The sequence below is a fragment of the Mus caroli genome, unplaced genomic scaffold, assembly GCF_978045245.1.
Source record: "Mus caroli unplaced genomic scaffold, Mus_caroli_1 scaffold_9, whole genome shotgun sequence".
NCBI classification, from domain to species: domain Eukaryota; kingdom Metazoa; phylum Chordata; class Mammalia; order Rodentia; family Muridae; genus Mus; species Mus caroli.
This window is the reverse complement of record NW_028227264.1, coordinates 88,142,088-88,151,841: the sequence shown is the minus strand read 5'-3', so window position 1 is coordinate 88,151,841 and position 9,754 is coordinate 88,142,088. Positions and strand designations below refer to the sequence as shown.

General features: G+C 46.3%; 1 pseudogene; it reads right to left on the bottom strand.

The window, feature by feature from the left end:
* Nucleotides 1-2,637: 2,637 nt before the first annotated feature.
* LOC110302727 (eukaryotic translation initiation factor 1 pseudogene) lies at nt 2,638-3,847 on the bottom strand (annotated as a pseudogene).
* Nucleotides 3,848-9,754: the final 5,907 nt, after the last annotated feature.

Genomic DNA, 9,754 nt, shown 5'->3' with positions numbered 1-9,754 from the left:
TTTAGCTCTGGGATTGGTGGGTTTGGGTGGGTTTTCAAACCTGGAAGTGAGCTCAGAGCTTTTACCCTATGTCTACTATGTACAGTGTATATACATTTCCACATTTCAGTGACTGCATTAGTCACTTCTAGTGTTGCTGTGGCAAAATAACAGCTGATAGAAAACACCTCAGGAGGCGAAGGATTTCTGGTGGCTCACACTGTAGGAGTAGGAGTCCCTGGCTGCCTGAGCTCAGGAATGTGGGCAGAAGCAAGTCAGTGGAGACTATGGGAGAGGTGGTTCCTCACCTCAGGAAGGAGGAAGGAGGGGAGACCAGGCTTGTAATAGTCAATGGCATACTCTAGCGATCTAGTCTTCCAACTAAAGATCCGTCTCCGTAAGTTTCTACAACTCCCTCAAATAATGTGATCATCTGGTGGTCCAAGTCTCCCACACAAGAGCCTGCAGGGGACATTTCACCTTCAAACCATAATGTTCTGCCTCTGCCCTGCCCCCCAAAAGCTCCTGGGCATCTTGTAATGCAAAATGCATGCAGTCTGTCCCCCAAATTCCAGTGGTTCCAATACGATTTACAGTACAGGTCCAGAGTCTCTATCTAACTCAAGCTAATCTCTTGGTTGAGAGCCCATCTAAAATTAAAAGAAAAAAAAAATGGGAAAGTTACATACTTCCATAATTAAAGGCCCAGAGTAAACATTCCCATGTTAGAAGGGGGAAATGGGGCATGGAAAGAAGGGGTAGGCCCAAGGCAGGAGTGAAATCCAGCAGATCATGAGTTAACTGCTGTAGCTCCATGGTCAACAACTGGGCAAGCTGTAGTATGATGTGAGTCCCAACAGGCTTGGGCAACTCTGTCTCTAATACCTTTCCATTCATAGTCTACTTGGTCTTCCTCTCACTTGGGTTGGCTCCAGTCATCGCTCAGATTTTGCTCAACCGATGTTCCATGTTCCTAGCATCTCCATTACCCTGGAGCCTCCATTACAGCCTGAGCATCACCTTCATAGATTCATGCATCACTCTCTTGGGAACTTCAGAGATTCTGCCTCTGCTGCACATGGTTTGGCACCTTCTGATATACAGAGTTGGACAGGAATGTAGGAAAGGAGACAGATGTACAGTGAAGGGTGAGGTGCCCAGTTCTAACCTGATTTCGGTCACTTACTCGCGTTGTGGTTTCCTGTCTTCCAGGCATGATAGATCTACCGCCATCTTGACATTAGAGTAATTGATTATCCACATGTCGTGTAAGGAATTTCCTGAGAGATCCACTCCATCCTGCAGGGAAGCTCCTGAAGTGGGAAGGTAAACAACTCAAAATAGCTTCCAGGAAGTCCCTGAAATCAATCACATCCACTAGGCTGGTCCCTGACAGAGGAACCAGAGCTAAACAGTAAAGAAGACTCAGACATGTCCAGCTGCATTGATAAAACCAGCAGAAACCAGTCAAGCTGCCTGGAAGCAAGATCCTCCATTGGGAGCCTTGAAGAAGGCCTTCCCCCTACAGAGCCACAGCCTAATCTCCAGTAGAAGGCCTTTCTGTGCTTCTGCCCACAACCAACAGCCTCTAAGCTTGCCACCACCAAGATGAAACAAGCTGAGGTGCTCCCCTTGTCCCCCCCCCTCCGCCCCGCCCCTGACTAGTCATTGTCCCCATCCACGGGGGGCCTAACTCCATTCTCTGCTGCTCTTCCATGACTCCCAGTGACAGCTGGATATCCAAGAGTCTGAGAACCAGCCTCATCGCAGGCCCAGGGGATCCGGGAACCAGCTCTGGCTTTCCCATGTCTCAGCCTGCGCTTTCCCATCCCCAAGTGGTGACTGACTCAGTGGCTTTTCCCCACAGCCCAGTACCCGCCCCCTGCCAGTAGTTGCAGCAGAGGTGGCTGCCTGCAGCAGAGGTGGTGGAGGAGGCAGAGGTGGCTTTGGCAGAGACAGAGGCTGGAGGCAGCAAGGAGTAGGCAGCATGGGATAAGTGCAGTCAAATTCTACACACCTCCCCAAGTAAGTGTGCCCTGTGGCGGAGCAGGCCAACAACCCTACACCCACTGGCATGCCCCCCTAGAATGGGTGAGAACACACTAGGCAATGCATGAAGCAGACCATGAGACACCTAGGCTCTCATTTCCAAAGCACGTGTAAATGTGTACGGCAGGTATAAATGACCTGGAAGACTGTGTCGGACAACAGCTTGGTTATTAAACCGGTGGAGCTAATTTAACAGCTTGTGTATTGAAATGGTGGAGTGCGGGTGGGGAGGGAAGGACAACGGAACAAGGAAAGAAATGCACATAATTTGCATATGTGGACCGGATTGAAGACAGGCAAATGTTAGTCATACCCCAGTTCAAATAGCAAAGCTCTCAGGAGCCAGGGATTGCATGTCACATGGTATTTGAAAAACCAGTTCTCTGGTGGAGAGACAAAAGCTTAACTGACTTTATCAGGAAAGGGCCTTTGTTTCTAGGGAGTTAAGTAGGCCTGGAGCTACCCCTCTACTGCCATGCTCTTGGAGAGAAGTCTGGGGTATAGGTCATGTTCTACCATCCCTCATCTGGCTTGGGAACGCACAGATATGTACCTTCCATTCCCTGGCCCGCTGTCATGTGTAGGCATTGCAAGGAAAGCCTCACTTAAGCTTCAGAGAGCCACAAGCACTTAAAACCCATGAACCTTCAGCTGATCATCCTTAGCCAATCCAATCTCTATCAGGAACTGGCTTATGTTCTTATGCTGGTCACCCTCTAGCTGAATTACTTCTCCATATTCTGAATGCTCAATTCTAGTACCATTACAGGTAAATTTCTTCTCAAACGCCTTCACTAGTTTCTTTTTATCCTAATTATCGGCGATCCCTTGGTAAGGGTCTTCCTGCCGTTTCTCTGTTGAATTTTTTTTTTTTTTTTTGAGTTTTTTGAGACAGGGTTTCTCTGTATAGCTCTGACTGTCCTGGAACTCACTTTGTAGACCAGGCTGGCCTCGAACTCAAAAATCCGCCTGCCTCTGCCTCCCAAGTGCTGGGATTAAAGGCATGCACCACCATGCCCGGCTTCTCTGTTGAATTCTTATATGGATATAACCCTCAGTGCCAGCAGGAAGCAGGTTGTCACACTTACATCAGCAGAGGGGTCAAAAGAGTGGTGGTTCTGATGATACAATTCCTTTTCCTCAGTGAAAACGGCCTGCAGAAGATGACTGGGAAGGAGAGGCTGGGGGCACGAGGTGTGTGGGGGGGGAGTCTGGAGAGGGTAAGTGACAGAAGTGGGGGGGGGCACAGAGCATCAGGAAGTGAAGTTGCTCGAGGGGAGGCAGCTGAGTCCTCCGTGGCAGCTCAGTGACTAGGCCCTCAACCTGTTCTCTAGCACACCACCCAGCAGGGGAAGTGGGAGAGAAAAGTTCTTAGAATATGGGGGAAGTGGACCTGTTCTCAATAGTTCTTTGGGGACAAGCTTTGATCTTTGGCAGCAGTTCAGTCCCGTAGCCAACACCAAATGTGACACAGCAGCTGCAGAGCAGTCCTCTAGGCAGTCAGACACCACCCATGGATCTGAAACTGTAGTTCAATCCGGACAAAACTGCCAGGCTGGCCAAGCAGCCTAAGGTGAGGCCACAGAAGCGGCAACTTGCCGCAGGGAAACCTCAAGAGCAGCAGTTCTCAGGTGAATTTCTCTCAATGGCGGTGTTATCACGAGTGCGGTGTAAGGCGAACCAATACATGAGTGTAGTTAGTAAAGAATAACTCGGGGCGAAGCAAATCAATAGTCAGTGCTTGTTCCCCACTGTCTGTGGGGTCAGATCGATACTCCTTCATGGAGTGTCCTTTCCCATTTCTACTATATCCAAACATCCTCTCACCTGTGTCTGCTTTGGGAAAACAGTCTTTCATGTGTTTGCTTTAGCAAGATGTCCTTTCACCTGTGTGCCCCGGGAAAGCATCATCTGACATAGCAAACCTTCCAAAGATACTAGAAGTTTCTCTTCAGTAATGTATGTGTGCTGGTACGTGCCTTGTGATCCCATTGTCTGTACCTTCTGTATCCCAACTCAGAGCAATGCATCTGTTTTTTTACGTGAACTATGTTAATATTTTCTAAAACACAGGAAACAGGACAAAAGTGACCTTATAAATGAATACCAACCATAAATGTTGGACACAACATACAGATATTGTTTGATATGCAATGATGTTTATAGTATTGTCTGTTGTCCAAGTCACTGCAAATTTTTTCTAAAGAGTTCTTTTAAAGTGAAGGCTCCTGATGGAGGAGTTGGAGAAGGGACTGAAGGAGCTCAAGGTGTTTGCAGCCCTGTGGGTAGGAGCAACAGTGTCTACCGGCCAGACCCCGGGAGCTCCCGGAGACTGGACCACCAACCAAAGAATACACATGGAGGAGCCCATGGTGTTGGCCACATATGTGGCAGAGGATGGCCTTGTTGGACATCAGTGGGATGAGTGGCCTTTGGGCCTGAGGGAGTTTGATGCCCCAGTATAGGGGAATGCCAGGGCGGGAAGGTGGGAATGGGGGGAAACACCCTCATGAAGGCAGGAGGAGGGGGGATGAGATAGGGAGATTCTGGAGGGGAGACCTGGAAAGGGGATAACATTTGAAAAGTAAATATAGAAAATATCCAATAAAAAAAAATAAAGACAACACAGCATAAAATAAAAAAAAAAAACAACAGTACCACCATTCCTATACCATGTGGTGCTTGCTGTGCTGGAAACCCTTTGTTAGGGGCAGGCACAGAGACACACAAATACAGGCAGACACAGACATGAACAGACAGATTCACACTCATACAAAAGACAGACGGGATGAAAAGAGACACTGGCAGATTGAAGGAGAGACTGTGTTCACCAGAAACTTAGAAAAGACATTTGTGCATAAGGGACCTCAATAGCAGAATGGTACTTTTACAGAATCCTTTAACAGGCCACGACATTCATGGCGTAGCAGAAGCTCTGGAAGTTCTGAGAAACTTAGACCTGTGTGTGAATTGGGTTTGTGAGCTGCTAAGCAATCAGGAAAGGAAAAAAAAGGGAAAGAGCCGGGCGTGGTGGCGCACGCCTTTAATCCCAGCACTCGGGAGGCAGAGGCAGGCGGATTTCTGAGTTCGAGGCCAGCCTGGGCTACAGAGTGAGTTCCAGGACAGCCACGACTACACAGAGAAACCCTGTCTCGAAAAACCAAAAAAAAAAAAAAAAAAAAGGGAAAAAAGCGAGTACGTGGGTGGTCTGTGTATGAGTGCAGGTGCTGATGATGCCAGAGGTAGCTGAGTCCCCTGGGGCACGCATGAAGTTAGCTGTGAATAGCTCAGTGTAATAGGGCCCTAGACCTTAGCAGGACTGACTCCATGCTGGAAGTGCCATTCGGGCTGTAAAACTCATCCTGTAGACAGCATCACCACCAAAAGTGAAAACAAAGCCCTACTCCATCAAAGTCCACAATTCTGGGGGTCTCTAAATGTATTAACCTTGCAGGTTTTTCTTTTTCTTTTTTTTCTTTTTCTTTTTTTCTTTTTCTTTTTTTCTTTTTTTTTTTTTTTTTTTTTTTTAGCTTTGGTAGCTCTGCTTGCTTCTGATTAACTGTTCTTGTTAACAACATGGTTTTTGTGCTTAAAAGCTCATCCTGAGAAAGGTTTCAGTTCTACACTGGGATTCTGAACTCGAAGTGTAATTGCCGGCTGGCTAATGAAGACTTTCTATTGGCTCAAACCCATGTCTGAGCAGTCTTCTCTGGTGGATAACCAGAACGGGATGTGAGCGCTGGGAACGGAACTCAGGTCTTTTGACAACAGAGAACACACTTTACCACTGGGCCATCTCTCTAGCCCCTAATAGATTGTTTTTAATTGATTAAATGAAAATGTATCCTAGCAGAATTGAGATTCCCACTTACAGTCGAGCTCTATGAGAGCCAGGTTATCCCATGATGGCGTTCGTCCAGGAAAAGGCAAGGACTTGAGGGTGTTTGTCCTGGGTTAAAAACAGCCTGAGGGGGAAGCCTTTGGAACATTTTGGTTCTCAATAATGGCTCTGTTCTTGAGTTTCTGGGGTGTCCAAGATCCTGGCACCCACAAAGCAGGCTTCATGGACCGTTTTCCCAAAATGACTGGAAGGGTAAAGGTCTTGAATTCTCAGTTAAAGGGCAGTGTTTAATGTCACCACACCCCTGAGGACAGCCTTGAGAATCTGTGTGCCTGGATAATAATAGCATTTACCTGGAGGTGGAGCTAGCTAGTGAAAGACCCTTAGAACAGGCACACCTGTTGGAGATAAGTTTCAGATAACTGGCCAGAACTGGCCTGATGCAAGTCCCTGAGAGGGTTTCTGTTGTTCAGTTTAATATCTCCCTCCCTTCCCCCTCCTCTCCTCTCTAGACTTCTAGAGAAGTCTCCCTCCCTCCCTCTCCCCTGCCTCCCCCTCCCCCCACACCCCATGTTGTCTCATTAGCTAGCCCTGGCTAACTTACAAACACTTACAGAGAGTTTGGTTTCAACACAAGTACTCCCATACCCTGGCCTTTGCTATTTAAAATGTGAAGGAGCCATAGTTTGGGAGTCATTTTGGTTTTAAGTATCTGGGGACAGTCGATGCCCTTCAGTACACCAGGTCAACTTTGTTACTACCTTTGGAAGAATAATTGCCAGTTCTTTGCCACATAATGAGAAGATTCTAGAAGACATGCTGTTCCTCTTGTGGTGAATGCTGTTTCTTTAGTCCGGTTGTGCCCAGATCATACAAAGAGACCACCAGGAACCACAACTCTGAGGCAAGCCCATGAGTCACATCTCTAAAGGCACTCAAAACCAAGGGGAGCCACGAGGGTGGGGATGGCGCAAGTGAGAGAGGCCTGGAGCAGGGCCAGAGAGAGTCAAGAGCCAGGCGGGGGAATGGGGGGGGGCGCGGTCGAAGCAAGCGGGTCCCAGAGCAAGAGGGGGCCAGGGCGAGCGGGCCAAAAGTGAGCAGGGCCACAGCAAGAGGGAGAAATGGAATAGGATAAAAATAAAAACCAAGAGGCACAAACCTTGCCTTTGCACACGTCAATAGATAACCCTCAATTGAAGAGGTCTAAACTGGATTTTACTTTACAGATTATTAAAGAGGGTTGAGGGGAGGGATGGGTCAATTTGCCTCTGTATAGTATTTCAATAAAGGTGAAACTTTTCCCGGGGCTTTGTTTACCTCAGGTTCTATAGTAAACAACCCCGCAGGCTGGAGAGACAGACATCTCAGTGGATATGATTGCTGGCTGCTTGCTCTTCTAGAGGACCAGGTTCAAACCAACATCAATATGCTGTCTCAACAACCATTTGAAACTCCAGTTCCAGGAGATCCGATACCTTCTGGCCTCTTTGAGCACCAGGCACACATAGTGCCCAGACATACACGCAGGCAATATATGCATATACACAGAAGGACATGAAAAGTTTTAGAATCAAATTATTGGCTTTTATTATTCCCATACTTCATAGGAAAGGGGATGTAGTTAATACGGTCAAGTTATATGAGAACAACCGGATGCTGAACATGGTGCCGTGTCCTCACAGAAGGGATAAGAGGTGCATTGGTCAGAAGTCCCCTTTGCCAGTCCCAGACACAACCTTGGGCATATATGGAGCAACCAGGAGCCACTTACAGCCCGCTGTCCCCCAGGCTCTCCCCGCTACGGAGCTGATTGCTATGGCCTGATCCAGAATCTAAGGCAAACTGAGTCTTACAGAATACAGTGATCCCTGTTTGCATTCTTTCCTTAACGTGACATTTTGAGATTTATCTGTGTGGAATGTATCATGTGTCCATGGTTCCATTTTAAAGTGAAAGTCTAACGATAATGCACAGACACACCACAATGAGTTCGTTCAGACAAGAGTTGGTAGAAGAAATCCACGAGATGATGATCCAGCCGTAATCCATTATGAATATGGCTGCTGGGGCTGTTTTCCAAAAGTCGTTCTACTGACAGATGTCTTCATTGCTCTTGAGTAAATAGGAATAGGGCGGCTGTTTCAGAATTTTTCCTAAACTTAATGCCCATATCTGAGCATTATAATCATTTCTGCAATCCCAGCACTTGGGAGGCCAAGGCACAAGAACTGTGAATTTGAGATTATCCTATTAAGACTCTGTCTTGAAAAGAAGAGGTAGTGGGGGTCTAGGGGAAAGGCTCAGCAGCAAAGCTATTGCCTGGTGTGTTTGAGGTCCTGAGTTCCATCCCCAGCACCAGAGAAACAAATGTAAAGTCATCATCAGTATTCAAAAATGGTTTCTAGGGATTACATCTGAAAAGCCAACCAAAACTACTTTTATCCTACACCATCCAGAATAGCTAAGACCAATAAGACAAACGGCATTTCATGCTGGTGAGGATATGGAGGAAGAGGAACACTCATCCTTTGCTGATGGGAGTGAAACTTGTACAGCCACTATGGAAATCCGTCTAGCAATTCCTCGGGAACTTGGGAATAGATCTACCTCAAGATTACAATACCAAGATCATTACATCACTCCTGGCCATAGGTCCATAAGATTCTACATCCTACTGCAGAAACATTTGTTCAATTATCCTACTGCTTCTTCCTTCATAATAGCCAGAAACTGGAAGCAACTCAGCCGTCTGCCAATGAACAAATGGATGGATAAAGAAAATCTGGCATGTTTACGCAATGGAGTATTACTCAGCCATTTGGGGAAAAAATGTAATCATAAAATTCACAGGAAAATGGATGGAGCCAGAAAAAAAATTATTCTGAGTGAAGTAACCCAGACTAAAAAGAAGACAAATATGGCATCTATTCCTTCATATGTGGATGTTAGCTGTTAAGTCTTTGATAACCGCAGAGTTTAAGTAGAGAGTAAGGGACTTGGTGGAGGGCCCTCCCTAGAAAGGGGAAAGATAATAGGAAGTTATGGCTGCAATGGGAGGGTCAAACAGTAAAGGAAAGGAGGGAGGAAGGAAGGAAGGAAGAAAGGAAGGAAGGAAGGAAGGAAGGAAGGAAGGAAGGAAGGAAGGAAGGAGAAGGAAAGCCAAAACTAAAGGCCATTTGGGGGATCATATGGAAATCTAATGCAGTAGACTCTTTCTATAAAATATACATACATGAGAGAAAGCTAAAGTCAGAAAATGATGCAGAAGGCAGAGCTCTAACTAGACATCTCACCACTAACTGAAACCTCCAGAGTCAGGAATGGCTTACATCTGATTGAGTTGTTGGACAAAGAGGTACCATGGAAACCACCAAACAGCCTAGGCTATTGCTAAGGCTGTTGGTAACTCTCCACAAGCTATACAAAGAAACCCTGTCTCAAAAAAAAAAAAAAAAAAAAAAAACAAAACAAAACAAAAAAAAACCTAAACAAGCAAAGAAAGAGGATTAAAAAAAAAAAAGGAAGAAAGAAAAAGCATTTAAAACACCTAATTTCATTTTTTTTTTTTTTTTTTTTTTGTAGGCCCTACTGTTGAAGACAGCACCTGTATAACTCATGGAACAAAAAGAAGTTGAGCTGGTGCCTACACAGAGCCTTCAGGCTTCCTTACTAGTGTTCCTGGCACTGGAAGGTATTCTGCACACTAAAGAGGAAAAAAGTTAACATCATCTCTGCTACCAAACCCTTTGATCCATGATGGTGACCGGCCTGCAAGATATGCTGGTGCACTGGTGGCATAAAGATTATGGGAGCAACCAATGACTATCTGATTAGGCGTAAGGTCCACTCCATGAGGTGGAACCCTGAATGCCTGACATTGCTCAG